At 54.5% G+C, this 14,084-nt stretch overlaps 1 protein-coding gene across 1 annotated transcript in view; it reads right to left on the bottom strand.

The window, feature by feature from the left end:
* RBFOX3 (RNA binding fox-1 homolog 3) overlaps window positions 1–14,084 on the bottom strand; it is a 189,253-nt gene that overhangs the window by 117,451 nt on the left and 57,718 nt on the right. Inside the window, 1 exon segment of the mRNA XM_058284832.1 lies at window positions 13,299–13,338. The gene's annotated coding sequence lies outside the window, so the exon portion shown is untranslated.

Genomic DNA, 14,084 nt, shown 5'->3' on the forward strand with positions numbered 1-14,084 from the left:
GGGCAGAGGGCCCCCCCGCCCCCCCGCCCCCGGCTCCGCCCTTCCCCAGCCCTGCCAACCTCGGCGGTGCCAGGAGGCTGCTCGGAGCCACAGCATCCTCACTGGGAGCGACGGCACCGCTTTGCTCCCAGGGCGGCTCTAAAGATGGGGTGAGCCTGGGGTGCTTGACGGCTGTGGTGACGTCGGCGCCGCGTACCCTCGGACGAGTGACCCCAAAACAAGAACGGGGGCGGAAAGGGGCCTGCCTGGCCCACGGGGGCGGGGTGCTGGCACGGGCGCCTGCTCCCACACGGGTCTGTGCGCAGCACCGGTTCCTTGCCCAGTGCCGTGCAGTGGGGGCCGGCTGCAGCGCTCGGCGCCTTGGTGGCATTTCCTCAGCGCCCACGGGGAGCCCCGGGAGCTGGGTGGCGGCACCCGCTGCAGGTGGTCTGGAGCCCTCTGGCCGCTGCCCTAGCGGCTCCACTCGCCTCGTCGTCTCCTGGGGTCCGGCCGGCCTGCCCCAGGCAGACGGGGCCTCCTGGAGGGCAGGGACTTGGCCGAGCCCATGGGGGCCGGAGGGGTGGCTGGGCACGTGGGTGCTGCGGGCCACGGGCTGGGCTGCCTTGTACGGGGGGTCGGGGGGCCGCCTCCTCAGCCCCCTTTGTGGTCCAGCTCCCTGTTGACAGAGCCCACTGCCCAGTGGGCGTGGTCTGGCGGGTTTGGGAAGCTGCGGGTGAGCTTCACCCCACACCCCAGGGGACGGCAGCTCTCCCCAGCAAGCCGCTTGTCCCCCAGCTTTCCCTAAACTCTGGAAGAAACTGCACCATCTCTAGAGATGTGCGCAGACGCTGGCGTCTCGGGGCAGGGTCTGTGCCAGCTGGAGCTCCAGGGCGTCGGCTGGAACAGTCACGCCTGTGCCTTGAGGCACACGCGTGCACATCCGGGAGCCCAGCTGCACACGCAGCACCCGTACGTGTGTGCTCGCGCGTGCACGAGTGTCCCTCCCCGCACACCGCACTCACACACACAACCCTCAGGCCGACCTGTCCCCATAAACACCCCAACGTGGACACAAGTCCAGGTGACCGCCAGTGGGCACGTCACCTCCACGTGTGCCCTGCAGCTGCTCAGCTGGGCTCTCGTGCCCAGCCTGGGGACGGCACCTGGGCCAGGCGGTGACGCTGCCACACACTAAATCCAGGGCTCTGCAGGCTGGGGTGTGAGATGTAGCGCCTCCGCCCCAAAAGCCAGCCGTGGGAACGGAGCGACGAGGGGAAGACAGAGAAGGGGCTGGGTGGGCGCATGCCACCCAGATTCAACAGCTCCCCTGGACCAGGGATGCTCCCAGCTTGGCTGCTCTGAGACAGCCGCCCTGCGCCCTGCAGGAGAGCAAACAGTTCAGCAAGGGACGGGGCCCTAGGGAGGGCAAATCCACCTTGGCACTGAGATGGGGCCAGGGAACAAGACGCTGGTGAGGGGGCAGGGAGCAGAAGGAAAGTGGAGGCATCCTCCCTCGGGCCTGGCCAGGACGCTATTTGTGACCTGATCTAACAGGGGCTTGCTGACCCTTCTGTCCCCAACAGGAACGTATGTGGCCACCGAGATGTGGCCTTGCACCAAGAGTCTCCTGGGCCCCCTGTCCAACCCCCTCCTTGACCAGGAAACGCCCCGCAGCCTCCCCACCGCCGAATGCCTTCAGTGACGGGGTCCTCACTCCCTCACCACCAGGCAGCCCACCCCGGCGCCGACAGGCTGCCATGGCTGGGAAGTTCCTCCTTTAGGTGGAGGACAGGCTTTAGGTGGCCTGAGGGCCGCCGCCCTTGGGCTGCCCACGTTGACCTGAGCCCCGCCACCTGCCCTCCTTGGGCCAGCCCCCGAGGACTCACAGGCCCCCTGGCCACCCAACGTCTCCTCCGCTGCACAAATGGCTCTAGGCCTCATGGCATGTCCCCCGGATGCGCCTCAGCCCATCCCGTCCACAGCACTGGGCGACATCCAGCCCAGGTGCTGCCTTCCCTAACCTGGCAAGCACCTGGACTCATGTACCCGAATTAAATGAACGCTTGAGGGCAGCCACTTGTATTAGGGCCCGTTCCATGCAGCTTGTCTGGGGCATGCTGGTCAGGGGAGGGGACACGCCTGACTGTCCAGAGAATGGTGGGGGGGGGCAGTTGGCCTTGGTCTGGAGCTGTGAAAAGGTGGAGGTAGCGGGGGGCAAGGTGGGGGGAGGAAACAGTCAGGGCACATGAGGCCTTACACGGGAGGTCGTGGGAGGATACCAGCATTTCTCCGAGAGATCTGGGAGCTGTGGAGGGGAGATTCAACAGAGACCAGGGGCCCAGTCCATGCAGGTTTTAAAAGTCAATCACCGGGAAGCGGCTGTGGTTCAAGCAGTTGGGCTCCCGCCTACCATTTGGGAGGCCCTGGGTTCACATCCTGGGGCTTCCCTGTGAAGGCAGGCTTGCCTGCATGCCACAGAGTGCCACCTGGCCTGCAAGTGACACGGAGAGCCGACTCAGCAAGGTGATGCAAGAGAAAAAGGGAGACAAGCAAAAACACAGAAGAGCGCTCAGAGAATGGACACAGAGAGCTGACAGCAAGCAAGGTGCAAGGGGAGGGAGGTAATAAAAAAAAAAAGTCAATCGCCACCCCCGTTGGCACCTTCCTCAAAAAGGGGGAGAAGCAGCCAAGACCCCGGGACCGTCTGGGCGCAGCCTGAGGGTTTAAGAGCAGGAGCCGGGGGCCTTCCTGGCCTCAGCACCCTCGCGGGGCTGCCTGCGCCCGGCTCATCGCCAGTGTCACCCGCTGAAGCCAGGCGAGCCGGGCTTGCCATCGCCAGGCCTGAGCACACACCCCGGCTCAGCCAGGGCACCTGCCTTGACCTCTTGCAGCCTCGGTTTCCTCTTCGGTAAAGTGGGATGGTTGCGGGGTTCAGGAAGAACCAACGCGAAGGCTTGGCTCCAGGGGCTAAACCACGGCTCCCCCGAACGCCGCCCCGGGGACGTGGAGGCGGCAGGCACCCGCCACGGGAGTCACGTGGGGGGGGGGACTTACTCGCCACAACCAGGTGAGGTGAACCTGCAAGGCCGCCCACCTGCTCAGGGGGCCGTGGGACCTGCAGGCGCCCGGGAGCCCACGCAGCATTCTGGGCAGTGGCCTCTTGGTCTGGCCGGCTCCGGAAGCTTCCACGGACTCAGCGGCCGTGGTCGCTCCTCATCCCCGTCCTCACCCCCCCCCCCCCACGTCCTCGTTGCCAGTGATGACGCTCGCTGGCCAGGGCCCAGCAGAGGAGCCGCGGGGATTTCTGGCTGGTTTTGGCCGAGACCGCCGTTTCGGCGAGCCCAGGGTCCCGGGAGGCTCGTTTCAGCGGAGGAAGAACAAGACAGGCCCTGGGAGATTAAAGCTGCGGCTTCAGCAGCTGAGAGAGGCATCTGCAGGGGCAGCGTGCGTGGCGGTCTCGCCCGGGTTCCCCAGTCCTCCGGGGAGGTGGGTATCCTTTGTTCCCACAGACTGGGTTGGGGGGACCCACTCCAGGTCAGAAATCAAGTTCACCTCCACGGAGCGGGTGATTAGCGTCTTGACTCCCAGCTTCCCAAAGGCGGGCGTCTTTGGTCCAGAGAGGTCCCCCAGGCCCCTAGAACCCGCACGTCCCCATGAGCCAGACGGACGGTGCCCGCCAGGCAGGGGCTTCTCGCCACGCGGGAGGCCCGGGCACACAAGAGCAGGAGGGGAGCAGACGCGACGCTACGTGCCACCACCTAGAGCCTCTCAGAAACACCACGGTGACGCCCGCAGCAAGAGGCCGGCGCACGGGGCCTCCCTGGTGACGGCTGAGATGAGGCAGAGTGCCCAGGAGGTGCCGGCCAGCTCCAGGGGCGCAGGCGGGGGAGGCGCAGCGGGGACCGCTGTGTTGGTGTGTCCTCCCAGCTGGCCATGTCCCCTCCCCTGGGCCAGCCTTGGGACTGTCACATCACATCACTTTGCTAAGTCCTGAGCTACGGTGTCATGCTGCCCTTTTAGCCACACCAGGGACAATGTCCACCTCCTTTGCAGAGCTGCCCTGTGAACTCCAGAGAGCGCTCGGCCCCTGCCTGCCTGTGGGAAATGACCCGCAGGGGCTGGAGGAACGGGGCGGGGCAGGTGGCCTGCGTGGGGGAGCTCGTCCTTCAGCCCTTTTCCTCCACCGGGGAGTCCCGCAGGCTGACGTCCAGGGGGACTGGGTGGCTTCTGCTATGCTCCTGGCCAGGCTGCGGGTGTCCCTGCGGTCACTGCACCCTGCCCCTCTGGCTCCCTCCAGCCTGTGCTTCGGGCAGAACCGTCCGCTCCGGAGCCGGCGGGTGCTGTGAGGTCACAGAGCGACGTGCTTGCCCTCTGCACCTTGGCCGGCCTCCTGAAACCGGATGACAAATTGCTCTGCCCCAGCGGAACCCACCTGGACAAGCCTCCTCTCTGCTGTAACGGACCCTCCGGGGCAGGGTTTTCCATACTTCCACCCAGACACGCATGGGCTGCAGTCTTTCCTCTGTTGTCCTCTGTCCTCCTCCCGTGCTTGAATGGCCCCCTTCTTTTATTAACAGCACAAAACTGCCCGCTGGCTATACCCAGAAAACCAAGGCAGCCACGGGGGATCCTCTGCAGTCTGTAATGCAGAATTTCTGGCCCCCAGGGCCCACCCTGCCTCCCGGACGTGGCACACTGCGGCTTTGGCCCCAACAGTCGGAAGAGGCCCTGAGTTGGGCGTGAAGGCTTTGCTGCCAACATTTTTGGGTCTTTCCCTTCCCCTGCTTCTTTTCCTCGTGGCAGCCTAACTGATGCACTCGTCCAAACACATTTGTGCCCAAAGCGCTCCTGACCTCTGGTGTCCTTTATAAAGCTCTGTGCTGAGTCGCCTTGTGGTCCCAGGAAGTGAAGTGGCCGGTGACCTGACAGTGGAGATGGCCTCCCCAGAGGATGGACAGTGTCCCAGGAAGGGTTGCGCTCTCTGCATCCCCTGCTGGTCAGTTAGCTCCTGCGGCGTGGTGGGAGGAGGCACGAGTGAGAAGCGGCTCCGAAGGCCAAGACTGCTCGCTCCTTGGGAGTGTCGGCTTGGAAATTCTCTGAGATGCGTCCCAGACAGCTGGGGCTGTGGTCTTGCCTCGGCCACCTACAGCAAGAGCCTGGGCAAACTGTACACCTGTCCTGCGCCTCAGTTTCTCCCTCCGTAAGATGGGACGGCAGCATCCCTCCCGCCTCCCCCACACGGCTGTCGTGAGGTCAGCAGGGTGGATGGACGTGGAGTGTGACCACGTGTCCAGTGGGGGCTGAGATGTGCTGGAGACCGGGCTCTGGCCGTGCTGGCTCAGCAGGGGCGGGTGCTGTGATCTCAGAGTGGCCGGCCTTCGGCTCTGACGACCTCCAAGTGTCTGGGACACGATGGACAGTGTCCCTTCCCTGGGGAGGTCAGTGGGGGCTGCTGAGCCTCTGAGTCCCCTTCTCCCCAGTTTCCTGCTCTCCCCACCGCCTGGCTTCTGAGGCTGGAAGGTGTGGACTCGCACTCAGTCTCCTTCTTTAGAATTGAAGATTTCCTGAGACGAGATTCCGGGAGGAACCCTTTGTGAGCTCAGCGCCTGGGGTAGATCCCACTTAGCGGAGGTGGGGCCTCTCCAGCCAGCTTGAGCAGTGCCGATGTCTCTAGACTCAGACTGCGCGTCCCGGGCCTGGTGGGAGGCAGGTGCCGCTGCCTGCCTCCCCCTCCCGCTGCCCCTCGGGCATCCCCACCCTTCCCACCCCTGGGTCTGGACCAAGAATGGGCTTGGGGGGAGAGACAGGACCGTGTCTGTGTGTGCTTGGGCCTGCGTGTGTGTGCTCAGGCCTATGTGTGTGTGTGCATGCGTGTGCTCTGGCCTGCCTGTGTGTGCACATGTGCTCGGGCCTGCGTGCATGTACACGTGTGTGCTGGGGCTCATCGGTGTGTGCACACGTGTTCCAGGCAAGCCAAGGGCTCGCACAGACGGAGCCGTGTCTGTAAACGGAGAGGGCTCCGCTTCCAGCCGTGCTGGAGGACGGCCGACTCCCTCTCGCACTGGAAGCAGCCCCACGGAAAGCCCACGCAAGGCTCGTGCTGCCCAGGATGAGTCCCAGTCGCCCGGCTCCCTGGCTCGAGAGCTCTCAGTCACGGGGCGGGGAGCCCAGGTGGAGCCCGCCCGACTCCCTGAGTCGAGGAGACGGTGCCGAGAGTTGGGAGAGCCTGAGGTGGCTGGAGTTGCCACGGCAAGTCAGGGCCCCGAGGGGAGAGAGCACACGACCGCAGGTCTCCCCTGAGCACGCAGCCTGCACTGATGCACGCATTTGAGGACACGCCCCGAGGCCTGAGAAGAGGATGGGGACACCGCCCGCAGGCCCTGGGGGAGTGCTCAGGGGGTCCTGCCTTGACGTTGGGGGTCATTGGCCTCAGCTAAATGCAGCTCTGCCCACCTTACAAATCTTGAAGGCAAGCTCAGAACTGTTCCAGCTGTGTCCAAGTAACTGTATTGTATCCCAGAGCGAAGCTCAAGAATGTTTTTAGTGATACAAGAATATTCAGCACCAACAAGGTAAAATTTACTGGGTCCAGCATCCAATCAAAGCATACCAGGCATGCAAAGCAGCAGGATAATGTCCCCGCAATGAAGAGAGAACCAGTCACTCGAAACTGACCCAGAACTGACCCAGATGTTAGCATCAGGGGACAAGGACCCTGGAACAGTTATTACAACTGTGTTCCAGATGTTCACAAAGTTGAGTAGAGACTTGGAAGGAACACCTAAATTGAATTTGTGGGATAAATCTGTAATGACTGAGTGAAAATTACATTGGTTGGGACTAATGGCATATTAGATATTGCAAAAGGAAAGGTTGAATTGAAGAAACAAAAAAGCTATCTAAAATGAAATGCACATGGAAAAATAATCTAAAAAAATGAAAAGAACATCAAGGAGTTGGGGGCCTTTGGGTGGCCTGAGATACTTGTAGGCAGGAACCCCTGAAAGGAGAGAGGAGACAGAAAACATCGAAGAAATAATGGATGAAAAACTTTTCCAAATTTGATGAAAACTACAAACTCACAGATACAAGAAGCTCAACAAACCCAAGCACAAGAAACATGAAGAAAACAGCACCAAAGGAAATCATAATCCAATTGCTAAAAACCAGTAATAAAGAGAAAATCTTTAAAGCAGCCAGAAGGAAAAAAGCCACATTATAAACAGAGCAAAAAGTTAAGGGTGATGCAGAAACTGTACATTTCAGAAGACACTGGGGAAATAGCTGTAAGTTGCTGAAAGAGAAAAAGCAAAGCAAAACACAACTGTCCACCCAGAATTCTATACCCAACAAAAATATCTTTCAAAAATGAAGTTGAGGGAAGAGGACTTGGCCCAATGGATAGGGCGTCCGCCTACCACATGGGAGGTCTGCGGTTCAAACCCCGGGCCTCCTTGACCCGTGTGAAGCTGGCCCATGAGCAGTGCTGATGCACGCAAGGAGTGCCCTGCCATGCAGGGGTGTCCCCCATGTAGGGGAACCCCACGTACAAGGAGTGCGCCCTGTAAGGAGAGCCGCCCAGCGCAAAAGAGAGTGCAGCCTGCCCAGGAATGGCGCTGCACACATGGAGAGCTGACACAGCAGGATGATGTAACAAAAATAAACACAGATTCCTGGTGCCACTGATAAGGATAGAAGCAATCACAGAAGAACACACAGCGAATGGACACAGAGAGCAGACAACTGGGGTGGGGGTGGGGAGAGAAATAAATAAAATAAATCTTAAAAAAAAACGAAGTTGAAATAAAAACTTGGGAAGTGAACATGGCTCAACTGATAGAGCGTCCGCCTACCATATGGGAGGTCCAGGGTTCAAACTCAGGGCCTCCTGACCCCTGTGGTGAGCTGGCTCATATGCAGCTGTCATGGGCAAGGAGTGCCCTGCCATGCAGGGGTGTCCTCCATGTAGGGGAGCCCCACAGGCAAGGAGTGCGCCCCGCATTGAGCCACCCCTCATGAGAAGAGCACAGCCCGCCCAGGAGTGGTGCTGCACACACAGAGAGCTGATGCAGCAAGATGATGCAACCAAAAAAGAGACACAGATTTCTGGTGCCACTGAGAATACAAGTGGACACAGAAGAACACAGAGTGAATGGACACAGAGAGCAGACAATGGGCAGGGGGCGGGGCGGGGGGGGGATAAAATAAAAAATAAATCTTGAAAAAAAAAAAAGAAAGAAAAACTTGTTAGGCATACGAAGACTGAAATAATTTCCCACCAGCAGACAATATAATGAAAAATATTCAAAGCGAGTCCTTCTAGTAGAAATGAAATGATACCAGAAAGAAATATAGATCTCCACAGAGGAGCAAAGAGCAGCTAGAGTGTTACCTGTAGGTGCGTGCACAGCACTTGTTCTTGTTACTTAAATCTCTTTAAAATATCACTGACTATTTAAACAAAAATAATAACAGTCCATAGAAGGGTTTATAACCTATGTACTAACAAAACACAAGATAGTAACATAACAAAGACCAGTAGGAGAGAAATGGAAAGATTCTAGCGCAAAATTCTTATACTATGCATGAAGTGGTGCAACATCACTTCCAGGTAGAATGCCATGAGCTAAAGGAGTGTATTATAAACTCTAAAGCAACAATCAAAATAATAAAACAAAGAATTATATCTAATAAGTCATCAAAAAATAAAATGGAATAACAATGATAAAGGTACTCAATCCAAAAGAAGGCAAAAAAAAAAAAAAAAAAAGAGGAGAAAGGGAATAAGAACAGATGGGAAAAAACAGTGAGATAGATTTAAACCTAACCTGCACTGGCTTAAAGTTTGAAAATCAACCAATATAATTCACCAAATTAACAAACTAAAAGAAAAAACATATGATAAGCTCAATGGACACAGGAAAAACATTTTACAACATTCAAAACCCATTTCTAATAAAATCTCATAGCAAACTAGGAATAAAAGGGAACCTGTTTACCCTGATGAAGGAAAACTAGGAAAAACCAACAGCTAATATTGTACTGAACAGTGAAAGGGTGAAGAATACTTTTCCCGGAAGATCAGGAACAAAACAAGAATACCTGCTCTCATTACTTCCGTTGAACATTGTAGTGGAGATTCTAGCCAGAGAAATAAGGCAAGAAAAGAAATAAAAGGCATTTGTGTTGGAGAAAAAGAAGTAAAACTGTCTTTATTGACCAACACAATTGACTATGTAGAAAATCTGATAGAATATACATAAAAGCTATTTTAACTAGCAAGTGAGTTTAGCAAGTTTGCAGGACACAAAATCAATATACAAAAATCTATTTTATAAACAATTATAAATTAAAATTCCTTAGAAAATTGTCTTAATATATGAAATATGGATAAATTTGACAAAAGATGTACAAGACCTACTACTGAAAACTACAAAGCACACATACAGAAATTAAAGAAGTTTTAAATAAATGGAGAGAAAAACCTTGTTTATGGGTCAGAAGGCTCAATATTGTTAGAATGACAATGGTCCTCCCAATTGATGTGCATATTCTATGCAATCCCAGCAGATTTTTTAAATAGAAAGTCACATGCTGATTCTAAAATTCATAAATTCATGAAATGCATATGGAAATTTAGAGGTCCTAAAACAGCCAAAACAACTTTGAAAAGGAATAACAATTTCAGGACTTATTATAAAGCAAGAGTAAACTTGACAGTGTAGTACTGGTATCAAGACAGACAAATAGGTCAATGAAACAGAATAGAGTCCACAAATAGTCCTGCACACATGTGGCAGCTGAATTTTGACAAGCATGCAAAGGAAATTCAATGAAGACAGGAAAGTCTTTTCAACAAGGGGTTCTGCAATCACTGTATGCAGAAAAATGAACTTCAATCCATACTTTGCACCATACACAAAAATTAAATTGATATGAGTCATAGACCTAAGCATAAAACCTAAAATTATAAAACCTCTAGGAGAAATATAGGAGAAAAAAGCCTTTATGACCTTTGATCAGGCAAAGATTTCTTCGGTACAACAGCAAACAAATTGATAAACCAGATTTCATCACAATAAAAAACTTCTGCCCTTCAAAATACACTGTTAAGTGAATGAAAAGGCACCAAAAACTGGAAGAAAATATTTACAAAGCATATATCTGATAAAGGACTTATATCCACAATACATAAAGAACTCCCCAAGCTCAACAATAGGGAATTAAACAACCCAATAGCAAAATAGACAAAATATTTGAATAGACACTTCACCAAAGGAGATGTATTGATGGCAAATAAGCACATGAAAAGATGCTCTACATCATTAGTCATTAGAGATATGCAAACTAAAACCATGCACCCATCAGAATAGCTAAAACTATAAAGCCTGACAATACCAAGTGTTGACAAGGATGCAGGACACTGGCGCTCACACTCAGCCAGCAGGGATGTGAAGGGGCACAACCCCTGTGGAAAACATTTTGGCACTTTCTTTTTTTTTTTTTTTAAAGATTTATTTATTTATTTATTTAATTCCCCCCCCCTCCCCTGGTTGTCTGTTCTTGGTGTCTATTTGCTGCGTCTTGTTTCTTTGTCCGCTTCTGTTGTCGTCAGCGGCACGGGAAGTGTGGGCGGCGCCATTCCTGGGCAGGCTGCTCTTTCTTTTCACGCTGGGCGGCATTCCTCACGGGTGCACTCCTTGCGCGTGGGGCTCCCCCACGCGGGGGACACCCTTGCGTGGCACGGCACTCCTTGCGCGCATCAGCACTGCGCATGGCCAGCTCCACACGGGTCAAGGAGGCCCGGGGTTTGAACCGCGGACCTCCCATATGGTAGACGGACGCCCTAACCGCTGGGCCAAAGTCCGTTTCCCTTGGCACTTTCTTAAAAGGCTAAACATGTGCTACCATCCCATGCAGCCATTCCCCTCCCAGGTATTTTATCCAAGAGAAAAGAAAGCGTGTGTCTATATGAAGACTTGTACACAAGTGTTCATAAGCAGTTTTATTTGTTGTCACCCCAAAGTGGAATCCAAGGAGTGAGTGGATAAATCAACTGTGCCACAGCCAGGCAGTGGAATTCTGATCAGCTGAAGAGGAATGAGCCATTGATACAGGAGGTGTGTGAATAATCAGCCGTGTGAAAGAAGCCAAACCAAAATAGTACATACCATATGATTCTACTTCTAGAAAATTCTAGAAAATACAATGAATCCATTATAACAGAAAGATCAGTGATTGCCTGGGGCAGGGGTTGGCTTGTGGTGGGAGGAACCGATTATAAAGAGACATGAGAAAAACTTTGGGAGTGATGAACTTGTTTGTTATCTTGATTGAGGCGATGACTTCATGGGTATATATATAGGGTGAGGCTTATCAAATTGTACACCCCAAATATGTGCACTTTGTTGTACGTCCACTATACCTCGACAAAGCAGTTAAAAAAACAAATGTGCAAAAATCCAAGCTTACAAACCAGGAACTCATGCCATAATTACTCAGAGCACTAATGGTGTCTCTATCCTACAAAAAGATTCACCTGAAGGCTCCCCTGGATCCTTCCCCATAAAATATCTCCGTCGACAAAGACGGCATCTCAAGAGCGCTGCTGGGTGAAGCGAGGCTCTCCCTGTGGTTAAGAATATTTGGCTGGTGAAGCGGATGTGGCACTACCAACTGGGTTCCTGTCTACCATAAAGGAGGTCCAGGGTTCGATGCCCAGGGCCTCCTGGTGAGGGCAAGCTGGCCCATGCGGTGAGCTGGCCCATGTGGAGTGCTGGCCCACACGGGAATGTGGCCCTGCGCAGGAGAGCCACCCTACATGGGAAAAGCCACCCTGCACAGGAATGCCGGCTGACACGGAGAGCTGACACAGCCAGATGATGCAACAAGAGACACAGAGGAGAGAAAATAAGAAGATATAGCAGAACAGAGGAGCTGAGGTGGCACAAGAGAGTAATCGCCTCTCTCCCACTCCGGAAGTTCCCAGGATAGGTTTCCAGAGCCACCTAATGAGAAGACAAGCAGACACAGAAGAACACACAGTGAATAGACACAGAGAGCAGACAACTGGGGAGAACTGGGGGTGGGGATAAAAAAATCTTAAAAAAAAAGAATAGTTGGCTGAAAGTGCAAAATCAACACCAACTGCACTTCCTTTGTCTCCTCCTCCAGAGAACTGCATAGAACACTGAGAGATACCAGACAGCGGCTCTGTGAGATACCCCACCACACGCCTGTGCCACTGAAAGCCCACGGCCACAGGAAGAAGACGCCCTGTGCGCCACGCCACCTGCCCATCCTGATGGAAAGCCAGTGCAGCGCCCGAGCTGTCCTCCCCACATCAGCCCTTCAGTGAGCAGCCTCCAGGATGGGGGGCTCTGGGTAGGGTCCTTTTGGTGAGCACCCACTTCGGAGCCAAGGGTGGGTTGACCGTAAAAAAACAAGGCAAAGAGATCATCAAAGAAAAGACATGCTCCCCGTGCCAGTCCCTGAAGGATTTTCTCCCCGTTTCTGTCCTGCCGACACCCATTTGCTGGATACGTGCGCCCACCATCCATGGCCCAAGGCCCAAGGCCCACCGAGAAGTCCGCGGGGGCCAAGGTTTGTGAAGAGAGGGCAAACGTGCATTTTCTAATGCTTTTTCACAACCAATACATAGAACTATTTTATTTTAAAGCTCTTGCCCCCAAGGGAAAGACCCCGAAGGTGGCTCCACACCGGAGCTGGGCCGCAGAGGGTCGGCGGGGGACTGGCGGCCAAGGGCGAAGACGGCTGCACCCCGGGCCGAGCAGCCTGGCCTCTCAGCCAACGTCAACACGGGGCCAGAGCTGATTTCTGCAGCCCCCTCCGCCACAAGTCCAGGCCACGGAGGGGAGCCTGGCCACTGCAGACCGTGAGTGGGGGCTGCCCTGGGGGTCTGGAGGCCGCGGTGTCCAGGGAAAGCTGCCCACGCACAGGGCACAAGGGGGGGGCCGGTGGGGGGGAATCAATACGGCTTCTCGCGTCAGTTGGGGTTGCTAAGCAATCTTGCATGGAAACCAGGTCGTTACACCCCCTTGACCCGTACCTTTATCACTCCTCTGACACCCCATCCTGCCTTCCCCAGGAAATTGCGGGCCTGCCCACTGGAAGTGGGAAGGGGGTGGCGTGCAGGCGCTAAACGCTAAACTGTGCGGTCTCCTCAGCCCCCAAACTTCCCTCCCTCCAGCGAATGGGAAACCCCAGAAACGCTGGGCTTGGTTATCGCAGCTCCCAAGGCGTTCACCACGCTCAGATCCATCCAAAGCCATTCAGCAAAGAAAGAGAAGTCTTTATACCTTTTATTCAGCCAATTTTCCCCGAGGCACTCTGGAGTCTCTAAGAAAAGAAGGAGAGAGAAAGGAGAGAGAATTACAATCAATGTCTCCATCCGTTCGTGGTTGCCGGCGACGCTATTTGCTATTTGCTCATTGACTAGCCACTTCGGAAGTGGAAGCATTAGCTCCCTGGGAGTTCCAGAGCCTGCCCAGGTCGACGCGCGCCCTGCCTGCCTCTCGAGCGTGGCGACGCTTTATTTAACAGGCAAAGACAAAGAAAGAGAACACTGCGATCTTATCCAGATTTCCCAAACCCATTTTCTCTGTGACTCTGGGGATATGTGTTTCGGTCTCTTCTCCCTTCCTTCTTTTGCCCCGAACTCTGGCTGAGTCCCGTCCTCTCTTCCTTCCACCCTGGCTCAGGGCTGCCCACGTACGGGGACTCCTCTTTGTGGGTTGTTGAGGAGGATTCTGAATCCCAAACTGGACTCGCCCTGCCCCTCGAGTTAATTTTAATATCAGTCGAGACGTAATACACACCACGAAGTTGGATGGGCAGCTGCTGCTTAAGGAAAAGCGTGAGAATCATAAGTCTGCGATTTCAGAGTCAACCCTTGCCTGTCGTGTGGATTGCGTGTGGCCTCTAGAACCTTCCATCCGCAGGAGGGGCTCAGACTGGCAGGTGCCATCCCTAACCAGCCCCCTCATTCTGTGAGTGAGGGTCCTGGGGCCAGAGGTCGCAGTACTTGCCTAAAGTGGCCAGTCTCATTTGTGGGGGGCTTGGGGCAGCACAGGTGGCTGGAGATT

This window comes from Dasypus novemcinctus, chromosome 21 (genome assembly GCF_030445035.2).
Source record: "Dasypus novemcinctus isolate mDasNov1 chromosome 21, mDasNov1.1.hap2, whole genome shotgun sequence".
Taxonomy (NCBI): Eukaryota; Metazoa; Chordata; class Mammalia; order Cingulata; family Dasypodidae; genus Dasypus; species Dasypus novemcinctus.